Source organism: Sciurus carolinensis, chromosome 19 (genome assembly GCF_902686445.1).
Source record: "Sciurus carolinensis chromosome 19, mSciCar1.2, whole genome shotgun sequence".
Lineage (NCBI taxonomy): Eukaryota > Metazoa > Chordata > Mammalia > Rodentia > Sciuridae > Sciurus > Sciurus carolinensis.
The window spans coordinates 26,831,805-26,855,868 of NC_062231.1; positions in this window are offsets into that span (position 1 = coordinate 26,831,805).

Here is a 24,064-nt window from a genome sequence, read left to right on the forward strand (position 1 = left end):
AGGTGGACGTCAGGCCCCGAGACGGTCATTCGGTCTGTCACCCTGGGCGGGGGACCAGCCACTGCCGGGCCCTGCCAGTCCAGCTCGCTGTGTGACCGGCTCCTCGTGGCCACGTGTGGGGACTTTCAAAAGCTCCCCGGTGACTCCATCTGGCAGCCGGATTTGAGATCCAGAGTCAGCGGGGAGAGCCGGAGGGGAGAGCAGGACAGAGGGCCATCCAGCTGGCCAGCAGCGGAGCCAGAGCTGGGGGCATGCTGCAGGGCGACACCGGGGGTGGGGCAGCGGGAGGCGCGGGTCCACCGGCTGGTGTTGGTGGCCAGTAGAACTGGCCGTGGGCAGCTCCCTAACCCGGGGCCGCCACCTTCTCAGATCATCCAGGGGGATCCCCTGGGGTGCTGGACCCCACTGTCCAACTGGGGAGCCCCAGGCTCCCGCAGACTCTCTGATGGCCCTCGGCTCACCTGGAGCTGGACCTGAGCCCCTGGCTCTCCAGTTCTGGAAGGGACACGCGGGGGCCTTTGGGGCCAACCTGGGGACTTGGCCTGGAGGTGACAGGGAGCCATTGTGAACTGGGTTCAAGGGAGTGTTGTGTTGGAGCAGGAGCCTGGGGGGCCTGGGGGGTGAGGAGGGAAGGGACGGGGGGGATGGGGCAGGAGAGAGAGAGAGAGAGAAGGGGAGGGGGAGGGGGAGAGAGGAGAAGAGAGAGAGAGGGAGGGGGAGGGGAGGATGGGGCAGGGGAGGGAGAGAAGGGGAAGGGGGAGGGGGAGGGGGATGGAGGGGGAGAGAGGAGAAGAGAGAGAGAGGGAGGGGGAGGGGAGGATGGGGCAGGGGAGGGAGAGAGGGGGAAGGGGGAGGGGGAGGGGGATGAAGGGGGAGAGAGGAGAAGAGAGAGAGGGAGGGGGAGGGGAGGATGGGGCAGGGGAGGGAGAGAGAGAGAAGGGAGGGGGAGGGGGAGGGGATGGAGGGGGAGAGAGGAGAAGAGAGAGAGGGAGGGGGAGGGGAGGATGGGGCAGGGGAGGGAGAGAGGGATGGAGGGGGAGAGGGGGGAGGGAGGAGCAGCTCCTGGTTCCGTCCTGCGTGGCCCCTTTAACCTGGAGGGGGCTCCTGGTCCCTTGGGGCACTTGGAGGGGCCTGAGCAGCCCCTCTAGCCGCAGGGCTCAGTGCCTGGCCAGGCCTGGGCTGTCCCTCCTCCCTGCCTCCCTTGCCTGGGCCGCTCCTGCTCCCCCACAGTGAGAGCCGCCTCGCCGAGTTGGCCAGGCGTTCAGGGTGCGCACTCAGAGGTAGGCGCCTGTGGGGGCAAATCCCTCGACTCTCTGGCCTTCGGTTTCTTCGTCTGTAGTTTGAACATCTTGAGGTCCCCCGGCCTTGGGGTCCCGAGCCTGCACCCTGCGCTGTGCACAGGTGCCTGCCTGTCTACCCGAGGGCCGGGCCTGCCTGGTCAGCACTGCAGCCCTGTGTCCAGCCTGGCACGGGCCTGGTGGCAATGGTGGACACTGGCCGGCACCACTCCCTGGCCGCCCACAGAGCCCAGGTGTCCATGGGCACAACTGCCCTCTTCCGGCCAGGGCTGGAGGCCACGTGGGTTCAGCAGCCAGGTGACCCTGGGAGCCGAGGCGTGTGTCCGCTCCACGCAGGCCGCTCCACTCTGCCAGGCGCCTGCAGAGCCGCGGCCCTCGGGAGGCAGAGCTGTGCCCTGGACCAGCAGGCTGGGGCAGAAGTGCCCAGGGACAGCGGGTGGGACAGAGGAGCCAGGTGCAGAGTGTGAGCGGGTTGCTCCCGGGCAGCAGGCCTGCACCTGTCCCCAGCCAACGAGGGGCGCCAGCAAGCTCCCCGGAAGGCCAGGCAGTGCGATCCAGCCGCTGACGCTCCCAGGCGGCTTTGCATGCTGACCTGGGCCAGCTGCTGGGGCCCAGGGAAGGCGTTTGCAGAAGCAGAATTCTGTGGTGGCTGAATGAGGAGTGCCAAGGGACTCTGTTGTGGACACGCAATGAAGTCGCCACAAAGGACTCCCAGAAAAACCCACCCAGGAGAGGCTGGCTCAGCAGATGGGCTTTTGGCTTGTGGTTTTCCCACTTTCCTCTTTCTCAGGATGCAGATTTAATGGCAGGAGCTGTGGCAGCTTTCTTATATTCATGAAGCAAAGGCCAAGAGACCAGCGTAGGCTTTTAGCTCTTAAACCATGGGATGTCGTGTCCTCAGAGACAAGCACCCCCCTTCTTAGAGCTTTAAGGCACCCATTTGCACGTGCGTTTCCGGTCACTTGCAGCGTGACCGACTCCTCTTCAGTAAGTCAGAGAAGTTGGAGACACGTGAGAAAAACGTAGGTGGGTGGGGAAGACTACATGTGCGTGGGTTTGACTGTGTTCCAGGCTGGGAGCCCCCGGGGTGGATCCGCTTATTTCTGCCGGTTATTTTCTCTCCCACGTTTGGACTGATGCTGTGCAGAGGAAATCTGAAATCCTTGTTTTGTGACGAGATGACCAGTTAGGAGAGAGCGTCCAACACAAATGACCTCGTGGTTTCACATACCAGGTCCTGCCTTTTTCTTTGCTGGAGGGTGAAGGGCTGAGAGGGGGGAGATGGGAGAAAACGAGCCAAGGTCGAGGGCTGAAGGTCGAGGAGGTGAGACCCCCGATGGCCTTGGGGTCCTTCTCTATCCCCTGGGAACAGTGACCACATAGTCTGGAGCTCGTGAGGATTAAATGGCATCGCGTTTGGCCGGCGACTGGCCCAGCTCCTGGCACACAGTAGGTCCCAGGGAGGAGCACGACCTACTGTATTTCCGCGGCTCTTCTTCTTCCTAGGAGGCACCTCTGCTGGGCCCCCTGGAAGATGAAGCAGACCCAGCCCTGCCCTCGGAGAGCCTGTGGGTCTGCAGGCAGGGACTCCAGGATCCGGGAGGGTGACAGTTTTTGCTGCCGCTTTATGACTGGTAATTCAGGCCCTGGGGGCTCGGAGCCGTCCCCGGGTCAGCGTCTGGCTCCGGGTGAGATCTGCAGCGGCACTGGCCAGGCCCCGGGGGATCATCAACTCTGCGCAAGTTCAGCAGAGAAGGTCGCTCGTTCTGCAGGACAGCCGTTGACAAGGGCCAGCGGCTCTGGGACGGAGGCTGCGGGCTCAGCGGCTCCTCGTCCTGCCCCCGGGGACCCCAGGCCTCGGACAGGCCCACTGGAGGTGAACTGGCAGGAGCTGAGCGGCGGGGAGGCCGCTGGGCAGAGGGGCTGGCAGCGTCTCCCAGGTGAGGAGGGCGCCCGACTTTCCAGATGGCTGGCCAGCCGACCGCGCCTGGTCCACCTACGGAGAGAGACGTTCCCCTCGGATCCCGGCTGGAGCCTTTCCCAGGTGGGAGAGGATTTTCCAAGATATTTCTATGTTAATTGACAGAAATCGACAAGAGATGCCCACGTTCAACGAGGCTGGAGCACGGAGCGGAAAGAACTCCCCTCAGCCCTTCGCGCCAGGCCCTGACTGACTGCCTCCACGCCCCTGTGGCTCCGTCAGAGGCTCCCTGGCGACCACCTTCTGGCTCGTGGGTACGCGACTTCACAAAGGGCTAAGGCCTCAGGCAGCCGCCCTCGGCAGGACAGGGCCCCGGGCCGAGACTTGGTCTCTCCTCCCAGAAGTCGGAACCATGGGCAAATCTGGGCTTCGGGTCTCTGCCGACGCCTCTGTTGGTGGTTTGGGGTCCTGGTGTGCGATGGTCAGCTTGGCAGGACTGTAACAAAACACCCGAGGTAACTTAAGAAGAAAGGTTGACACAGGTCGATTCACAGTTTTGGAATTTCAGTTCATGGTGGGTTTTGCTTTGGGGGTTGTGACAAGGCAGCACATCCTGGCAGGAGGGTGTGACCGAGGGAGCCGTCACCTCCTGTCAGTCTGGAAGCAAAAGAGAGGAGGAGTGTGGGGACCCGACCTTCCCGCCAAGGTCAATGTGCCCAGCCACCTGACTTCCCCCTCGGCCCCTCCCAAGGTCCCGCCTCCTTCACTGCCAGGCCTGGGACCCAGGCCTGGGGACCCAGCCTCCTACTAGGGCTCTGGGGACACTCCAGGTCTGACGCAGCAGGACACAGGCAGGCCTCCCTCAGCCTCTGGTCACCCAGGGCCCATGTCCCCCACGGGGCCATCCCACAGGCCTGTCTCAGCTGCGGCAGGACAGTCGTCGCGTGGGTCTCGGCTGCGTCCTGGAGACGGGTCGGAACGTGACTTCGACGTGTGCGCGACTGTGGCTTCTGTCCCGGGAGCTCTGCTTCCCGGGTCCCCTCCTCGGCCTCTGGGTCGGGATGACTCGGCACAGCACCCAGGGCCCGCGGGCCAGGACAGGGAGGACCTTGCTGGGGGAGGCAGTGCGGGAGGGAGGTCCAGGGCCCTGTGGGCAGAGTGGACTCGGCATGGGCAGCACACCAGGTCACCAGCCCGGGATGCCCAGGGGCCGTTGGCACCTCCAACGGGGTCACCCCTGGCCACCCCACTGTCAGTGCCCAGGAGCTGCGTGGCCTGTCCGTCCTGAGGACGCCGGTGGGGACTGGCTTTGGGGTGGGTGGGACTGGTCAGGGCAGCCCCCAGGGTGTCCTGAGCTCTGGGCTGGCCCCTTCTCCTGGTCCCATGGGGACACCTGCTCTAGCGTCTGAGGACACGTGAGAACCCCAGCCGTGGGTGAGGCCTGGCCCCCCGGCCCCCGTGGTGGCAGTGACGGGGTGGACAGGCCCTGGTGTCCCTGCCTGGCCTGGTGGTCCTCACCCTGCCTGTCCGTCTGTAATGGAGGCCCCGGTGCCTGCAGGCGGGTGGGTGGGCGCAGGTCCTGAGAACCAGCTGGAAACCCACCTGCAGAGGCCGGGGCGGCCCGGGGACCCCCGCCCAGCCCGGCCACCCCTGCCTCGTCCCGGGTCCTGTCCCCTCCAGGTCCAGGGCCCTGTCATCTGGACAGTCTTCACCACAGGAAACAGATGGAGCGACCAGAATAACACACACCGGGTTTCAAAGGTCCCGGAAGCTTCCGCCACGGCCCGTCGAGGGCTTCCTCCTGCGATGGGCCCAGTGCCCGGGCCTGGTGACCACGGCTCCAGGGTGGCCGGCAGGTCCCGCGGTGCAGGCTGGTCCCGTGTGACCCTCTGTGGAGCTGTTGTGGGTGGTGCCACCGCCCGGGACAGGGACGTGTGGCCAGGACGAGGGTAAGAGTGGCCTGAGTGCAGGAAGCAGCAAGTTCAAGCAGCGGCAGCGGCAGGGCCACAGGCCCCGAAGCCACCGTCCCGGGGGAGGCAGCTGGCTCCAGGTGACCAGCTGGGGAGGCCAAGCCGAGGCCGCGTCACCTAAGGGAGGTGCTCACCCAGCTGGCTGGCACCTCCTCTTGGTGACCAGGAGCAAAGGGGGGAGCACCCCCTGGTCAGGCCACCTGGCGGCCTGACGTGGCTCTGGACGCCTCGGGCTCTTGGGAGCGAGGACACAAGAGCCCCCTGGGCCCGGCCCCTCCGCTGTGTCCAGTGAGCCGGAGCGGGAGAGGCTTCTGAGAGGGACGGGCCTCATTTCAGTGCAGCTGGACTCGGGCAGGAGGACAGAGGCGTGGCTGAGCTGGGGAGCTGGCGTCTCTGCTGGGGTCTCTGGGCTCCCAGGGGACCTGGCCGGCCCAGCCCCCGGCCGCTCCCCAGGGACGCCTCTGACCAGCCCTGATTGGCGCTGACGGGAACACTCGTGGGCGTTTTGTTCTGCTATGTCCTGGCCCTCCCGGGACGAGGGACTGCCCTCCGGGGACGTCGGGCAAGGTCCCAGAGGCATCTGTGATGTCACGGGGCACAGCTGCTGCTGGCTCCCAGAGGGCAGGGCCTGGGGACCCGCTCGCCGTGCCCAGGCACGGGCAGCCCCGGCCAGCAGGGCAGAGGCAGGGACGCCCAGGGGAGCCTCGTGGCGCCCCTTGGACAGAACAGGGCAGGCTCACGTCGTGTCGGCTTCCGAACCTGTGACCACGGCCGGGTCCCCTCACCTGCAGAACCCGCAGCCACGCCCGTCATTCCCATTCCCATCCCGATTGGCCGCCGAGGACCCCGGGCTGGGAGTGGACCCTGGACGCCGTTCCCCTGAGCACAGGATGGGGGACTTTCCCCTGGAGAGATCCGCCTACCCGCAGGGCCACCTGCCAGCTGAGGGCCCGCCCGTCTCCCCGCAGCCGGAGCTCTGCGCCTTCCAGAACCTTCCTTGTCCCGGGAGCTGGAGGTGCGCCCACCAGGCCCAGGGTCTGGACCGCGGCAGGACACGCTGGCCTCTGGCCCCGTGGGTGCGGCTCCCGGCCACACCTGGCCTGGCGCGGTGCTGGACCCCAGGGCGCCCAGCCCGAATGGAGCCCGGCCCGCCCCACCGTGGAGGCCAGCCGGCCGGCGCTTCAGGGAGGCCCCGCTGCCTCGTCCGGGGTGAGCGCGGAGGCTGCGCGGGTGTGTGGGAGGCGTGCGGGCGCGGGGGCTGCGGGCCCTCCCGAGCCTGGGCTGCAGGCCGGCAGGCGGTCTCCCGCTTCTGCGCCCGCCCTGGCCCCGCGCGGCCTCTCTTCTGGGGCCTCCGCTCTCCGCAGTCCCGGCGTTGGGGTCTGACCCACTCACCGCCACCCTCCAGATTCTTAGGGATGGGCCGCGAGGAGACGGGTCGGAGGGCGAGCCCCGGGCGGGGAGGGAGAGCAGAGGCCGCGGCCTCAGCCTCCTGCTCTGCAGCGCAGGCCGCCTCTCCCTGCCGCACACCCTGCCCCCTGCCTGCCGCGGAGGAGCCGGTGTTGTCCAGGACCCGACCGGGCCCAGCCCTGCCCGCCTCCGCCGCGAAGCAGGCGGCCACACATCTGGCAGCCCAGGAGGCCGTCCCTGGACAACCTCTGATTTAAAGGCTCGAGGACGTGGCTGGGCCCACTGCCGTGACGTGAGAGCCAGGACAGGCCTCCGGAGACCCGTCGGGCGGCCGCATCTGCTTCCGATTACCCGGGAGGGCCGGGCGGCAGGAGCCCGGCGCTGGCTGATGGCCGGCTTGGAAGGAGGTCTTGGACGGTTCCACTCTGGGGTCCGGGCGGGAGGCTGCGTGCAGCCAGCACCCACGCCGGCCTCGACGGCCATGGCTTCAGAGGCCCTTGCCTCCCGGGGACCAGGCCCCATTCTAAGGGCTTTAGCCTCCCAGCAAATGAGACGCTGTCATCCTCCTATTTTGGGGTCAAGCAGCGAAGTCCCCGAGATGACGGAACTCGCTGTGACCTCGGGGGCGGGACCCTGGGCTCGGCTGGGCTCTGGATCGGGGACCAGAAGCCACCGGCTTGGCCCTCGTGGGAACGAACCCGCTTTGTATTTCTCTTTAGGAATTTATTTTTGGTCCTTGAGGTGGAACCCAGGAACGTGCTACCACTGACCTACATCCCCAGACCTTTTTATTGTTATTTTCAGACAGGGCCTTGCTAAGTTGCTGAGGCTGGCCTCCAACTTGCCATCCTCCTGCCTCAGCCTCCCGAGTCACAGGATCACAGGTGCGCCACCTGCCTGGCTACAAGCTTTAAAACGTGTAAAGGGACACCACAGTCCCGGCTCAGAAACCCCCGTGGCTCCCCGTCGCGGAACACCACCCGGAGTTCTTACTCTCAGGGCCTCTGTCGCCCCACATTCATTCCCCTGCCGCTCTGCCCCTCCTGCTTCTTTGTGTTATTTAAACACTCTGTGGAGACCTAAGGGTAGCGAGATGGTTTGGGTATGTGCGCAGAGGGGCCATGCTTGCTGCCACCTGATTTTAGAACATTTTCCTTGCCTCGAAGCAACCTGGTCCCCATGGTGGGTCATGCTCTCCCCTCCTGCCGAGCGACCTCTGAGCTACTTGTTTCTAGACGTTTGCCACCGTGGGCCTTCCAACAGAGGAGCCATCAGCATGCCATCTGTTGTAATGGGCTTGTCCACTCCTTTATAGGGGCGAGTAATATTCCACTGTCTGGATATACCTGAGTTTACCTGCTCTGTGGTGGTGGCGTCTGGCTCGTTTCTGCTTCGGGCTCTTACGGACAACGCAGCTGTGAGTGTTGGTTATCTCATGTGTCCCCCTCTGGTCCCGTGCACACAGCAAGCCCGCTCCCCTGCACAGCCTTGTCCCTGGGCTCCGTCCCTGTGCTGTGCCCCTCTGCCCGCTGTAGCCCCCGGCGGCCCCTTGGCTATTGGCCTGGCGACGGCTGTGAGTTACTTGAAATGCTGAACGGAGCACGGGATTTCTGTCTCCTCCTTCGAATGGAGGCTCCAGGGGGCTGGGTCATCAGTGGCTGTATACAGAAGGTGCTCAGTCAGTACACAGTGAGTCAGTGAAGGGGATGGAGTGCCAAGGACTTGCATCCAGCTGCTCTAAGCGGCCGTGGGGCTGCTCCCACCCTGGGGCGGTGCCTCCCGGTTCCCTTGCGTGAGAGCCGGGAGGCAGGAGTGAGCCAGCGTCCCCGGCTGCTGCTGTGACACGCAGGACCCCGTGGCTCCTCGGGCACTGGCGCCACTGGGCCCGGCTGGTTGTCGGGCTGCTTGCGAGCCCCGCGATCGAGGCCGACGACCTTCGTTCTCTGCCTCCGTTTTCTCCGAGGAGAGGAACGGGTGACGGTCCCGTCTCTGCTGGGTGGTCGCAAGGTGAACGGAAGCAGCGAGGCCGAGCTGCTCGCCCTGTTGGGTGACGTGGGTGAAAATCGCCATCCGGGGAGCCGAAGGCGCGAGGGTGGAGGGTCGGGGAAGCCCTGGGGAGGGGCATCCAGGCTGGAGCAGGGAGGTGGCCCCAGGGCACACGAGGCCTCTCCTCACCTCCGGTGAGGCTCCCGTGTGGCACGGACACCCGGGCAGCCTCCCTGCACCTCTGCCCTGTGCCCGCAGGTCTGCACTTGCAGCGGCCTGAGAGCAGGAGCTCAGAGTTCGGAAGCCGCCTGTTCCAGCCCTTTGTGCCTGTGTGTCCCTGGGGAAGACGCTAACCCTCTCTGAGCTTGACGTCCTCGTCTGTGAGGGGTGATAACAGCTCCAGAGCCCGGGAGGGACCTGGCCAGGTGGCGCCCAGGCCACGCTTGGCACAGGTCAGGTCAGGGTCAGCCCCCAGCCTCGTGGGTCCCTCTCCCGTCTTGGCTTCCGTCCAGCCAGCGTCCCCTGGGGCGGAGGCAAGGCGGGTGACTAGTATCTGGGTGGCTGCTTGGAGAGCCGGAGAAGAGAGGCAGGGCGGCCGAGGCCCGGGAGGCTGGGGAGCACGAGGCTGCCCACCGCAGCCCTGGTGAAGCTGCCCTTGGACGGGGCAGCGAGAGGGAGGCCCAGCCTCCTCCCTCCCGGCTCCTGGGGGCCCGAGAAGCTCCCCAGCCGTCCCTCTGGGCTTCGTTGAGCAGTGGCCACCCGCGGACACTCAGCCTCCCCGTCCGCCCTGCCAGGTCCCCGTCTGCCCCGCAGGGAAGGCTCGGCGCTGATCCCGAGCCGGTGGCTCCCCTGCCTGTGCGGGAGGCCTGGGTGCCAGACCCTGTGCCAGCTCCGCCTCCCGAGAAGCCCAGCTCGGCCTCCGGAGAAGCCCAGGGCACCCTCGGCTCTGCCCGGTCCTCCGAACCTGCACGGTCCCATGAAGTGAAACGGCGTCTTGGGTCCGACTCGACTTTCCGGTGGAAACAGTACAAACAGCGAGCCGTTCTCCACCCCGGGCCCCGCGCACCCTGGATGCGCCTTCGCGGCGCAGGACCCATGGTGCGGGTCCTCGCGAGGCGCCGTGCCCGCTCTTTGGCGATCCGAGCTCCGTGTGTGCCCGGCAGCATGCTGGCACTGGGGGCAGGCTTGGCGGCCTCAGCGCCTGGCCCCCGCAGCTGAGGAGGCTCCCGCGCTGGCCCCAGGCCCCGGGCAGGCTCGCGGCGGATCCAGCGCGGGTTTGGAATGTGAAGCGACTACAGTGGAACAGCAGCGCCCAGCAGCTGGCTGGTCCACCACCCTCCCACCTGTGGGCTGCGCCACGCTACAGTGTTGAGTGGGCAGCTCTGGCCTTCGCCCCGACTCCTGCAGCTGCGCCTCCTGGCCTCCCGGCCTCCCCAGCGAGCTGCGAGCAGCAGAACTGGAGGAGGCAGACGCTTGGGCACATGTGCACACGACACTGGATGCTAAGTTCCAGCGTGTGGAGTCCCCAGCGACTGGTAGAGAAGGGCGTAGGCCAGAGCGCGCAGGGCCTGATAAGCCACGCTGGACGCGATCTGGTCATCGCTGAGCAGCTCTGAGGTATTATACACCAGAGAGTAAGAGCCTCACGTCTGCACTTAAGAGACATGACGCTGACCTGTTTTCAGGGATGGGAGAGATGGGTGGAGGTCAAGGTCAAGATCAAGGTGGAAGGACACGGAGGCAGTTTTTCCAGGAGGGAGGAGCCCAGCTTCAAGGCACGAGCCCCTGCAGGGCTGGGGCTGTCTGGGTCGGGCGTGCAGATGGGGAACTGTGCAAGAGCACGCTCTGGTGTCAGGGTTAGATGATGATTTGGGGGTCCTGGTGGAACCTCGTGGTGGTGAGACCCAGGAGGCAGTTTTGTGAGCTGAACGCGGGGGCGGGGCTTGCAGATCTAGAAATGGAAGTCACCAGTGGACGGAGAAGACCTGGACCCAGGGCGGGAGGTGTGGCAGGAGCTCGGGGGGCGTCCCGTGGGGGACAAGTGCTGACGTCTGACGCCAGCCTGGGTGTTTGGCTGGGGAGTCGGGAGACGAGTTTCTGCCTCTCCCTTCTCTCCAGTCTTCGCTTTCTCATGTGCAGAACCCTGGGGCAGGGACGGGGCCAGTGACCGCCACTGTGTGGCGGAGCCCTTGCAGGTCCTGGGAGGGGCTTTCGGGGGCGGGGCTGAGGCGGCCCTGCTAGTTTGTGGCTTGGCCGCTGACGCAGCTTGATCTAAGGCGGCGAGAGGGCGCGGCCTCTCCGGGTCACCTGCAGAGGGCGGAGGCACCCAGGGCAGTTCCCCTGGCGCCAGAGAGACCTCTGCATGAGTCAGAGGGAAATAGCCAGGTCCCCGCGGGGTGCAGTCAGGACCAGGGGAGACCTACGGCCACCGGCCAGAGCTCCTAGGGGGCCCATCTGAAGGGTCAGGGTCGCTGATCAAGTCCTGGGGCAGAACAGGCATCTCTAGTTGCACTTGGACTGGCGGCCGGCCTGCGGGGCCAGGCTGGTCGGGAGAGCCACCGTCTGTGATCGACTGGTGATGTCTGCTCTGGGCAGCCTGTGGGTGGCGGTGGTGTGCGAGTCTCGTTTCTGCTGGCTTCGATGGTGACCCGGCCGCTCCAGGGTGCCTTCTCTTCTTTCTCCTCGCTCGGCGGCTGAGCTCTGCAAAGGTCCGTCCTGGCCCCCTTCCCAGTTGACCAGGCACTTCAGGAAACGCAAGCTGCTCTCGGGAGGAAGGCCATCCTCAATGAGTTCCCGATCTCCAGCAAGAGACGGAGGCCGAGCCCCCGGGCGGCCGGGGCCAGGGGAGAACCGTGCTCGGCCGCGGGCCTGGACCTGGTTTCCCGAGACACCTGAGGCCACGTCCTGCTCGCGGTTGCGACGGGTCTGCCAGAGCCACTGAGCCTTAGGAAAGCGGCCGCTAGGAGGAGCGCCTCAGAAGCAGCCTCCATCGGTGAGGCGTTGAAGCACAGAGCGGCCTGTCAGAGGCGAGGCGACCCTCCCAGGAGAGGCACTGGTGGCCGGCGCGGGAGGACGCGCTTTCCCGTGGACATTCCTGTCTGCAGGTGCAGCTCCAGGCTTCTGGGCTGTGCTACAAACGCCTCTTTCTTTTTTTAAAAAAGCAGCGTCACCCCTCGTCCCTGGGGGCACTGAGGGATTTCCCGGGAGAAAAGAACCTGGATCCTGGTCTCACTCTTGGGATTCAAGGCTAAAGAGGCCTGGCCTGTGGGCGGGACTGGCCTCCATCAGGGGCAGGTGGTCAGGGAGGACCACAGGACCGTGGGCACACGCTTGTTGTGAGGGACGGGAAGGCCTGCGTGGAGGCCCCGAGCCCAGGCCCAGCCCAGGTGGTGGCTGGAGGTCGGGTTCTTCTGGGATGCCCGGGCTGCTTCCAGAACCTTCCTGAGCCAGACCCCCGGCTGTGTGGAGGCCCCGCAGGGGAGGCCGTGCGCGAGCGTGCAGAGGCACCGTGTTCCTGGGCTCGGCAGCCTTGCTGTGGGCCCCTTCCGACCACAGAGCCCCGAGGCTCGCTCGCAGGAGGCAGGGAGGCTTCTCCTGAGTGCGGCAGGTGGAGGTCTCGCTGAAATCAGGAGCAGGAGCAGCCAGTGGGTCAGGTCTCCAGGGTCAGTGGGGCTCCGTCCTCTCCAGGCAGCCACGAGGCTCAGGACTCCCTTGATGAGGAGTCAGAGTCAGTGGCTCAAAGCGCAGATCAGGGGCTCGGGTGCAGCTCCGCGGTAGAGCATCAGCTGGCGCCTGTGAGGCCGGGGTCCACCTCCAGCAGAGCGGAGCAGGGCAGCAAAGGGTCCTGGGAGCGACGCTGGGGCTTGCCGTCCGTCTCCAGTACTTTCCAGCTGTGCGTCCGGGCTAGTGGCCCGGCCTCGCTGCGCCCCAGTTTCCTGGAACACAGCGCCTACCTGGCGGCGTGTTTCGGAGCGTGGCATAACCTGTGTCCGCCCGTCCGTCACTGGCTGGTATGACCATTTGCGGATTCCGCAGTGTCCCTGGTGCCCCTGAAGACGGGGCTCTAGCAATGGGAACCTGGAGGCCGCTGGGCGTCCTTGTGCAGTGGGAGGCGGGCCTGCGGTGGCTCTTCCCGACGTGTCCCGAGCTCCTGGAGTTTCCCGGGAAGCGCTGGGACCCAGGTCTGGGGCGCGGGCCGGCCGTGCTCGGCTCTGGCCTGGTTCTCTGGGATGTGGCACCGGCGACCTTGGGGTCGCAGGCCTCTTCTTAGAGAAGTGGACTCGGGCCCGTCCTTCCGTGAGCCTGACGAGGCCCGGGCCACCGCCCACTGCCATGTGTTCGCAGCTGCCAGCACACAGTATGTGCGCAGGGGCCATTGGAGGTGGGAGGGGGCGCTCAGCCGTCCTCGGCAAGTCCCTCCCGCTGATCCTCTTTCTCGACCTCCTTGGCTTCTTGCGTGGCTCTCTCGGCTCTGGAGGTCAGAGAGAGGACACCGTGGCCTCGGGCAGCACGGGAGCGTCACCTGCGGAGCTGGAACCCTGTGGAGTGCCCAGGGGGCCTTTGCTGCCCTCGGAGCGTGTGGCAGCGGGCAGGGCTGCCTGCACTCCCAGCTGCCCCGTCCTCGGTCAGCTGCAGGACTCTGACGGGCCCTGCTGGGGTCAGGGTTTGTTCCTCACCCATCAGGGACAAGGGCCACCTTCAGAGATGGCTGCCAGGTGCCCCGGGGCAGCGGGAGACCCGGCGGACTGGTGGGTCCCAGTGACCCCCAGAGGTCCACCCCACAGGGCCTCCCGGCGACTTGCCCTCTCTGCACAAACCTGATGGCCACTTCACTCTGGTGACCAGGCCTGGGTTTCCGTGGACTCCCTGGCCCGAGCGCAGGGGTTTGAGTGGCCGAGCCCCGTCTCCCGTCCAGGAGGGATGATGGCCTGTGGCAGCCGGCAGGTCTGTCTCACGTCTCTGAACATTTCATCCCCGCGACGTGGTTTCCAGGGAGGCGGGAGGCTTGCCCGGCGAGTCTGTTCATGATCTGAAATGCAGCTGAAAAAATAAATATAATTAAAGAGATAACTCAGGCCTGCGCTCTCGGGGACCGTTTTACACGGGCGCGTAATGAATGCTAAGCTGGGCTCGGCGGTGCCAAAAAGCAAAATGAATTCTCGGACTTGGTCTGTTTCCTGCCTGCAAAACGTTCGCTTGTTCCAAACAAATTTATTTGTCAATACAACACAATTACGAGGGCTGAGGCTATCAGACCATCACACATCCGGAGAGGCAGAACGTGGCTTCCGAGCGCCCTGCGGGACACTCAGGTCAGAGTGTCATGACCAGATCTCTCGGGCCTGGGAGCCCCGCGGCCAGCCAGGAAGACTTCTTCCCACGGACGGAGTTCGGCTTCCCCTCTTCCTTGTCGATGTTCTCCATGACCCTCAGGCTGCCCGCTCCCCAGCCTCTAGGGGAATTGGCTCCCCTTTCGGTGCTAACGCACAGGTTTAAGAACAGGGCCTGCGAGCTGGCACTGATCACTGGATTTGTTAGCGTAGCCGCCCTTCACTGGGTAGACCTCAAGCCTCTCCTGATCCTCACAATGATCTAGGATGGGCCTTGTCAGTTCCATTTCATAGACGAAGACACCGAGGTTCAGAGAGACCAAGGCTTGCACAAGACCGCACAGCTCTGTGTGGCTGTGCTGAGGTTCAAACCCGTATCAGGACTTTAAGCTAAAAGGCACAGACCCCAACCGAAGCTGGTTTTTACCCAGAAGGGGCTTGAATGACCCCGGGTGAGCTTCAGGCGCAGTTACGTCTAGCCACATAAGGTGTCTCCAAGGACCTGTGTCTCTGCTCTGCCCACCCTTTGTCCATAGCTCTGTCCTACAGCCCTCTGTCCTGGGCTGTCCCTTCCTGAGAGGAAACGAGGGCCCTCCTTTAGTTTCTCCCGGAGGAACGGGGCAGAGGAGCTTCCCGTGCCGGTGCTGTGGAGAGAGGGGCCCGTCCCAGGGCCCGTTTGCTCGTGTGAAGCTAGGCGCCTGTCCTGAGCCCCAGCCCCTGGCTGGAGAGGGACGTCACACCCTCCCTGAAGCTGTGTGGTTGTCAGTGTCACCAAAGCTGCGTGACCGAGCGGAGGGAGCGGGGCGGCAACCCTACAGCAGGCCTGGGAGCTGCCGTTGGAACAGGGAACGGGCTGGCAGAGGGAGGGCCCAGAATGTTCACCGGCCAGCCTGGCACAGGGGACGGATGCTGGCCACGATCACCCCTGGCTGTTCCATGCTCCGGGGCTCCTGGGACCGCAGCCCCTAAGTCCTCCCTCCCTGCCAAATCGGACCTGCTTCCAACCAGCTGTTAACCTCCAGCAGGGCTCGGCAGGGTGTGGGCAGGGGCTGCTGGGTAGGGATGGAGGCTGCCTGACGCATAGGGTTCCCGTCCAGCCTGTCGCTAGCTGGGTGACCAGGGGCCCAGGGTAGCACTCCAGCGTCACATGGTCATTCAGAGCCTGTATGGAAAGCCGGCCGCTGCTCCCTGGCAGGCAGGGTAAGTGACCAGAGAGGTGCCGCCTGCTGAGGCCGGCCGTGGGCTCGGGCTCTGCGGGCTGCCTCAGAGGGTCCAAGCTCCAGCCGCCCATCCGAATGCCCGGGGAGCGTGAGGACCCGGATGTCCAGGCATCTGCCGGATGGACTGAGTCGGCCTGCCCGGGGAGACTGGGTCTCAGCCCTCTCTGAAGCCGCCAGGCGATGGCCGAGGGCAGCCCGGCACCCCGGCCTCCCTGCTGCCTGTGTGGTGAGCTTGGTCAGGCGAAGGCCTGTTTGAAGGGTCAGAGTGGCTGCTGGGAACCCCTGGGGTCCCCATCTGCAGGCCGGAGCGTGCTCTCTGACCAGCTCTGCCCCGGCTCAGGGGACCGCAGACCGGGCCACCCTGAACGTCCCCGGCAGCCGGGGTGCTCGGGCCTCTGAGCGAGGGAGCCGGTGCGTGTGGGCCCAGGGCCTTGACCATCCCGGGGTGCGGGGCGGTGGGAGATGTGACCATCTCTGCAACTGGGCCCCGCGTCCTGGACCCTGGGCATTGGATGAAGCCTCAGGATCCTTTTCAGAAGGATGTTTTTATGCCACGTAAGAAAGCCAAGGGAAGCCATGGTCTCCAAGTTCCAAGGTCAGTCCTTTAAAGGGGCTGCACTTGTGCTGGATCAGCCATCGGATGCCAGGGCCCCCGGCCAGGCTGACAGCGCTGTCTGGCATCAGGGAAGTCTCCGGGATTGCTCCTGGTGACAGTCCCCTGTCCATAACAGAGACCAAGGCTCGACGCGAGTCAGAGGCGAGGGACAGTGACACCTCTGTTCCCATGCAGGTCCACCCCTGCCTTGCATCTGGGGACTCCTGGGTCCTGTGGCTGCAGCGAGGGGCCCCAGGTGCCAGGAGTGGACGGGAGGCAGCAGCACCCCAGAGGGCAGGCGCCCCACCTGCACAGGGGGCTCCATCAGGGGTCGCGTCTGCCGTGTCAGCCCCGCGGGCTGAAGTCGGGGACCAGGCGTCGGAGGCCCCGGGCAAGGGCTTCCGAGCTTCCGAGCGGTGCCCACACAGATCCCAGGAGACTTCCCGGGCCCTCTTGGTCTTGATCCGTGAGATGGTACTGCTGTGTTCCCGTGGCCTCCGCGACGATGGATGGCCAGCACGTAGCACAGGAGCAGCGACCTCGCTGGCCACATGACCCTGCCCGAGACCCTGACGAAACGGGCCCCCAGGGTCTGCCTTAGTGGGGGGTCAGGCGCCTGGCCCAGGGGTGAGTGATACCTCGCTGTCACGCTCCGCACGGGCGCTGGCCGGGACGCGGCCCCAGGCAGGGTGGCGGTCAGCTGAGGCCTCTGCATCCTGGGGGACTGGGGCGTGGTGGCTCTGGAGCGGCTGCTTCAGCCCCGCCTCCGGGCGGCTTCCTTGACTGGACCAGGCAGGACCCCAGGTGCAGAGGGGCATCCTGGTGGCCTTAACCCCAGCCTGTCCCTGTGGGAGGCCAGGGCTGGGCGTGCAAGTTTGGACGGAAAGGCTGAGATGGAACCTGTACGGGTGGCCAGCCCCTGCAGCCGGGCCCTGTGCTGGGCTGGCTGCTCTGGGCCCCACCTGGATTCCCGGCCTCTCCCTGTGTGCCAGCTCGGCCTCCCCAGCACCCGCTGGCGCTACAGAGTCCCCACGCTCTCCCACGTCCCCCAGCTCAGGGCTCCTAAGGGGGTGCTGGAAGCTTCCAGGAGCTAGGCTGAGTCCTCAGCAGCATGCCAGGCTCCGGGGAGTTGAAAGGCGATCCTGCCCAGGAAGGACACGGCACCCAGCAGGCAGGGGGGAGCCAGCGGGAGGCCACTGCTGGTGCCCAGGACCCCAGCCGGCCCAAGTTGGCTGTGCAGGGCCGGCAGGAGCCTGCACCACCCTCCCCTGTCCGTCAGCACCCACTTTTGAAGTGCTGGTTCTCAGCCAGGCGGAGCCCCGGGCGTAGCAACAGCTACCTGTTCAGACCCGTGTCCCCACCCCACCAGAGCCTGCGGGGTGCTTTTGGCAGCAGGCGGCGAGAGGAGCTCATTACGAGTCCCGTGCTCACGTGCCAGCGACGTTCCACCGGCTCCCTTGTGCACGGCGCAATCCCGATGGGAATGGAATCTCCGCCCAGCCCTGCTCCTTGGGCTCCTTGAGAGTCTGCCACGCGGGGAGGCCACACATACCTCCTGCGCTGCCTGGCCGGGCTTTGAGGCAAGTCTGCAGGAGCCGGGGGGAGGTGGGAAAGAACTGAGTCCACACGTCAGCCCTGGAGCCCCCGCCCTGGAGCCCCCGCCAGGGAGGAGGCACGAGGGAGCCACGCGCGGGCAGATGGGAGCTGCGGTTCTACCCTGCTCCCGCGGTCTCTCGTAACGTGGGCATTAGCCAGCCGGGTGCGGTCGGTCAGCGTGCAGGGCTCGGGGAGAAGGGCCGGCCCCACCCGCCCAGCAGCCCCTCCTGTCTGCACTCAGGACCACTCATGGACAGTCGCGGCTTGGAGTCGCACACGAGCCTCGTGCAGATGTGGCTCATGACGCCCCCAGGCCAGGACCCCGGAGGTAGAGGGACTGTGCTGATGGACGCTGCTGCCGTTCCCGCGACCCAGGCTTCCGCCTCGGCTGGGCTCATCCCCTCCACGCCGGGGGCCAGAGCAGCTCCTGCCCTCATTTCCAGTTGTCAGGTAGGGGCTGGAACCGCGAGAGGGGCCAGGGGTGTGCAGAGGCCTCGGCAGCGGGCACGGAGGAGGCCCTGACCGTGAGAAGCAGGCTTGGGAGCCTGAGGGTCGCCAGCTCCTCCTTCCAGCCACTCTGGGCGCTGGTGGACACGCAGTTAGGAAAGCCGGAGTGCCCAGCCGGAGCTGCTCGGCCGGCCCTGCAGCTGCCTGTGCTGGGCGTCCCTGGCGGGTGGCACCTCCCCTGGGGCTGTGACTCGGACGCAGACACGCACAGCGAAGACTCAGAGGAGAAGCCCGGTGGAGACGCCAGGGGCAGCAAGGACGGCAGAGGAGGCGTCCCTGCTGGGGCCTGTAGGACCCTCCCCGTGTCTTGGTGACCTCCGTGTGGGGCCCTGCCTGATGCAGACTGGGGTCTGCACATTCCCGGGTTCCTCGGTGTCCTGGAAGGTGCCCTGCTGCCCTGTGAGCGGGATGCAGCCCTGGGAGCCCAGCGGGCAGCAGTGAGCTCTATAAAGAGCCCCGGTCACCCGCGCTCGGTGTCTGAGGAATTCTGCTCCAGGGGCAGCTGGGGGCCCCGGGCTCCAGCTCTCGTGGCCAGGACCTGTCTGCAGGGACGGGAATGGTGCTTTCTCCAGAGTCCCCACGGTGGCTGGCTCTGGACTTCAGGGTGGCCCTCCACAGCCCTCCCGGCACTGGCAAGGGCCGGCGACCATGGCTTGCTGATCTCCTCTGACACATTCTTTCTGCTTAACTAAGCCTGAGCGGATCTGTTGTCCGTCCCGACAACCCTGAGAGGGGCTTACCGGGCTTCTGGGCATCAACAATGGCAGACGTTTAGAGAAGGATTTTCTGTGAGGCCGTCTCTCCCGTCCCCACACATGGCAGACAGGGTGGCCCATGGGCACTGAGGCCAGCCCCGAGGCCCTGGCCAGCACTGTGTCTCGGAACCGCAGGCCTCCGAAGCTGCTCCCTGGCCGCGACTGGCAGCTGCTGCCTCGTTCCGTGTCCAGTGCCCCAGGGACAGCCTCGCTCTCCATCCCCCCTTTCCAGGGCTGGTGACGGACGCAAGTGCTAAAGGTAAAGAAAGACCTGCCGGGCCTGCTGTCCCCACTGTCGTCCAGCTGCTGGGGAGGCCGAGGCCGGTGGATCACAAGCCCAAGGACAGACCAGGCTCCTAGTGAGACCCTTCATCAAAATAAAGTGACGTTAACAGGCCTGGGGGGTAGCTCGGTGGCAGAGCACCCTGGGAAGGGAAGAGCAGAGCCCTGCCCCTGGAGGAGGCAGAAGTGGGGCGGAGGACCTACGGCCTTCCTGCCTATGGCTGAGCGGCCGTGAGTCCAGTACAGTCCCGCACTCACACGGGACTCTCCCCGCCCGTCCATCCACCCTGGGCCAGGAGCCGCACTCGAGGGTCGCCCGGGGGTCTGGAATCACCGCCTTTGAACTCCTGTGGCGGACGGAACGGCAGCCCCTGGACACTTGTTGGTAGGTCCACCAGCAGTTGAGTAACCGCACACAGGGGTTGACCAGGGACTTTAGCCGGCGTGCCTGGCCACTTACTCCTGCCAGTCGCTGCCGGACGCCCTCTCCCGACCATCCCGATGCAGGTGTGGTTTGCCTGGGCCACCAGCACAGAGCCAGGGTGGGTGGAGTGAGTGTCCAGGGCCTCGCTGGTCACTCTCCTCTGTGACACCCCCGGGATCGCCCCTGACACCCTCCCCCTGATTTTAACTGACGTCCTGATTTCAGAGATGGTGCACACGAAAGCAGCCCGTGTCTGCCGGGGAGGCCATACGGAGGCTCTGACGGGCAGAGGAGCCCGAGGCTGCCCGGGGCGCCAGGGCAGGGTGGGGCCTGGGGCTGCGGCTCTGCAGGGCTCTGAGCCCCGCCTCCCCTGAACCCCCAGGTCGAGCGGGACGGGGTCCCCAGCACGGGGCTGATGCGGGCCTGGGTTCTGCGCCGATCCTGAATCCCCCAAAACCTCCTGGGAGGCCGAGTCAGACTCCCCGTGTTTGAATGATTCGGCCCGACGCCTGCCTGGGGAAGCATCACTCTGAGAACCTGACTGCCGCCATTAAATATGCGGGGAGACTCCTGTAATTAATTTTTAATGTGTTCTCTAGAACGATTCTTCCTGCCTAACCACACACCGAAACGGAGTGCTTAAGAGAGAAATCAGCGCGAGGGCTCGCGGCCCGGAGGTCTAGACGGCCTTTATTTTGGTCGCCTCTGAGCGCTGCCATCAGACCTTGAGGGACAGCATTCTCTGCATGGAAGAGGGGTGACAGGGTGCCCTGGCTTTGTGGGGACAGTCCCAGCGTACCTATGAGTACCCCCTTGACTCCTCAGAGCGTTCCCGCTGGGGCCTAAAGCGTGTGGTGCACCCCCGCTCCCGTCCCTTCCAGCGACAGACATCACCAGTCGATCTCAGCACCCTCCCCTGCTGATCCCAGGTCCCTCCCTGGTGTCTTTTCCTTCTTCCTTTTTTGGTACTGGGGTTGAACCGAGCCTCCCAGCGCATCCCCGGTGCTCTTGTTATCTGGGGTCTTGCTAAGTTGCTGAGGCTGGCTTTGAACTGGCCATCCTCCTGCCTCCCGAGTCCCTGGGATAGGGGCGTGGGCCACCCCGCCAGCGGAGGCTGCCGTTCTTTCTACAGTCAGGTCTGGAACCTGCACACTGTCACTTCTTCGGTTTGGCATCCAGTGCAGAAGCCACGGGCCCCGCCCACAGGCAGGAGGTGGACTTCGGGGGACAGTGAGGACTTTGGCCCTGGCCAGCATTCCCTCCTGCTGTTTCATTCTGGGATGCTGTTGACATTAAGCAGAGTGAATGGCGGATCCCAGGAGTCCTGCTTTCTGTGTGGTGACGCAGGCTTGGCGCGTCCCGGGACCTGCCCGGAGCAGGTGGACAGTAAATAGCACTGGACTTGGAACAAAGGTCGGGGTCAGGGCAGGCTGTGGGGCTTCGCTGGATGTCCTGGGGACAGGGTAGTGAGGGCCGGCTGGCCAGCCTGGCCCCGAAGCCCGCTTGAGGACCCGGGTCTGCGCTGGCCACGGTCACTGTGGCCGCCTCCCGCCCAGACGCATCTCCTCATTCACCAGGTGCCTCCGGAGCATGCCGCGCGCGGCGGGCGCCTCCCTGGCCCCGGGACGGCTGGGCAGATAACGAGGTGCCTGTGCTGTGCCCACTGTCTCCATGATGGACGGGGGAGCTGATGGCACAGCCCAGGAGAAGCTGGGGGCACAAGGGCACCATGCAGGAGGGGCGGGGAAGGGAGGCCTGGGACGTGGGACGGGAGTGACCTGCCACCATCGGGCAGGTGACACAGTCCGGCTAAGACCCAAGGCACAGGCAGCATGTGGCCGGCAGAGAGTGACCGCATGTGCCGCCGTGGGGGCCTCCCAGGGCTCAGGGGAGCCGGGGCTGATCCGCGCGTGGAGGGAGGCGGGTGAGGAAGGCAGGACCCAGGGGCAGGGAGGACGCTGCCCTGCCTGGCGTTCCCGAGGCTCCTCTGGGGACAGTGGGCACCTCTTGCTTGGGAGCGACCAGGCGCCTCCTCCACCCCGCCTGGTCTGGCTGCCCCGTCCTGCCTTGCTGCACCGTCGAGTGACCGAGCTGGGCCTCGGCTCTTAGGTGCCCTCCGGGTCCCAGGATGCCGCCCCGTCCACGGGGTTCCAGATGAGCAGCCATGATGGGGGCGAAGCCTGGGGCCGCGCGTGAGGGCCACCGCTGTCCGCTGCCTCACCGGAGCCTTTCCTCCGCTGGGCTGAGCACCCCCTGCCTCCTGCCGCCCGGCCCTGCCCGGCGGGTTATCGCCAGCCTGCAGCGCGGCCGGAAGGGAGGAGGGAGGAGCCTGCCCTTCTGTGCCCGGGCATGACCGGGCTGTGCACGTCCCTTCCTTCCACACTGCTGGCCAGAGTGGAGGCCCGCGTGTGGCTGCGGAGGCCGTGGGGCCGCGTCCCTTCTGGGCAGCCACATGCCGCGTGGCTAAGCTGCCGGGCGGGAGGGCGGCCCCGGGCTGCCTCCACCTGTGGGGGCCTCGACCTGGGTCCAGCCCCTGCGGCCCCTGGCGCGGCGGCCTCCAGCTCCCAGTGCGGGGGGCACTGGGAAAGGCCGCTCCTGCTGTTCCGCCTTGGCCGCCGTCCAGGAGCAGGCGGAGGAGAGCCGGGAGCGTCCCCGAGGAGCGGCTGGGCCGGGGCCAGGACCACCGCGCAGGAGCTGGCGGGCAGCTCGGGGCCTGGCTGTCCTGCACCCACCGCTCTCCGCAGCCCCTTCTCCCAGGCCAGTGCTGGCGGGAGGCTTGTCCTGTGGGTGCCCGAGGGAGACGCCCAGCTCGGCAGGTCCAGTGGGGCTTCTCCTCCTGCCTCCGCTGCTTTGACCCTTCCTGGCATTGCCCATGGCGGCCCCTGTAGCACCCTAGGTGGACAGGGCCTGGGCCCCTGCCCAGCTCCCGGGGCGGGAGGAAGGGAGACGCAGGAGCCCCCGCATGGTCCTGCAGGTGGCCAGGACGAGGACTGGGCTTCAGGCGCGCAGTGGCCCGTCCTCTCTGGCTTCCTCCCGCCCCTGCCTTTCCTACCCTCCTTGGTCCTCTCAGCAGACCTTCTCGCCTCCTCCCGTTTGCTCTCTTCCCTTCTTTGTGAAAAGACTGAAATCCCACCAGCTCGCGGCCCGTGTCACGCTGAGCGCCTTGGATGCACTGGTACGGGTGACCTGCTTCGGAATCCCGGGGAGCGGGCACGGTGGCTTGACAGTCCGTGTCCAGACGAGGGGACTGAGCCTGGGGAGGTGGGTCCCCAGCGGTCTTACGGCTGGGAATCCAGAGCTGGCGTGGGCCCAGGCAGGTGGGCTCCGCCCCGCCCATCGCTGTCCCACTCGGGTCCCTGCCGCTTCTCCTCTGGCAGGAGGCGCCTCCTGGGCTGGGGTCTTGGACTGCAGCAGCTCTCGGGGGGACGAGCAAGCCAGGCCTGCGGGATTGAGGCAGGGCCGGGGGTGCCCAGACCCAGGCGCCCAAGGCTCCGAGAGTCCAGGCGCAGTCCTGGCACCCCCGGGGGATGGAGAACGGGACTGCAGAGCCCAAGAACCCTGGCGGATGTTGTCCGTGCTGGCTGCCGCTCACCGCGTGGCTCTCAAGCCCTTGAGGGGCGGCCGTCAGGACGGAAGGTGGCCTAACTGTGGAAACGCCCTGCTTTTGGAGAACTGGCGGGGCAGGCAGGCAGGTAAAATAGCCTTATCTCATGGAGAACTTCTTGCCTTGTTGATATGTTGGTTAAATAAGATACAGTAAGCGATTCCACTGTTTCTTTTCACTCTGTGGCCACAGGAAAGTCTGGGTACAAGGAACAAAAAGTCCAACCCAGCTATCTAAGGAAATTCACTCTTTTTCCAAAGTACAAGTCTTGAGGCAGGGTAGAGAGGGTCAGCCGAACATATGCAGAAGATCCAGGATCCTGCCACTCCTCCCTTGCCACCCTCGGCATCCTCGATCTTCCTCCTCATGGTGGCAAGATGGCTGCCATAGCTCCAGGAAGCTCATGTAGACAGGGCAACAGCCAGTGGAAGAAGGGAGAGGTTCTTCCTGTGTATTTCTCCCTGTTTACCTGGAGCCCATCGGCAGCCGTTCCCTGTGGGTTGCCCCTGGTCCGCAGGGAGTCGCCGGCCCTGCCTAGAATGATCCGTGTGAAGAGACAGAGCCACCGTGGGCAGCTTAGACAAAGCATGACCCATTCCCCAGAGCTGGGTCTCCAGATCTGCCCTGGGAGCCTCTGATCTCTGGGAGGAAAGTGGAGACCTGGCCTCAGGGCTTTGCGATGCAGGGAAAGGGGGAGCTGGGGTTCACGGGTACGTCGCCAGGGATGTCCTGGGCTGCTGGGAGAAGCACCTTCCGGCGCCTTCTCGAGACAGCCAGCACGGTCTTTGCGTTAGCTGGTGTGGGCGGGAAAGACCCGGGGTCACCTCTGGCCCTGTGTGTCCAGCGTTCTCAGCCTAGGACCCTTCCCGAGAGCACGGGAAGCAGAGGTGGAGCAGGGCCTGGTCCAGGGTGCTGACCTGGGTATTTTGTGCGCCTTGGGAGCACCTGAGCTTCTCTTTGGCCTTTCTGCCCAGTGCCTGCTGGTTTGGCACCTGGGTGGTGGCGGTTTGAAGGGTCTCTAGAGTCCTGTTGCTCAGCTTCAAGCCCTGGCTGTCTGCCTGCCCCTGGGGCTCCACACAGTGTCCTTGAGCTCCGGGTGCCTTGCCTTCCTCTTCTGACCCTGGGTGCTGACCAGCTGGCCCCTCACCACGTGGTCAGTGAGCACCAAG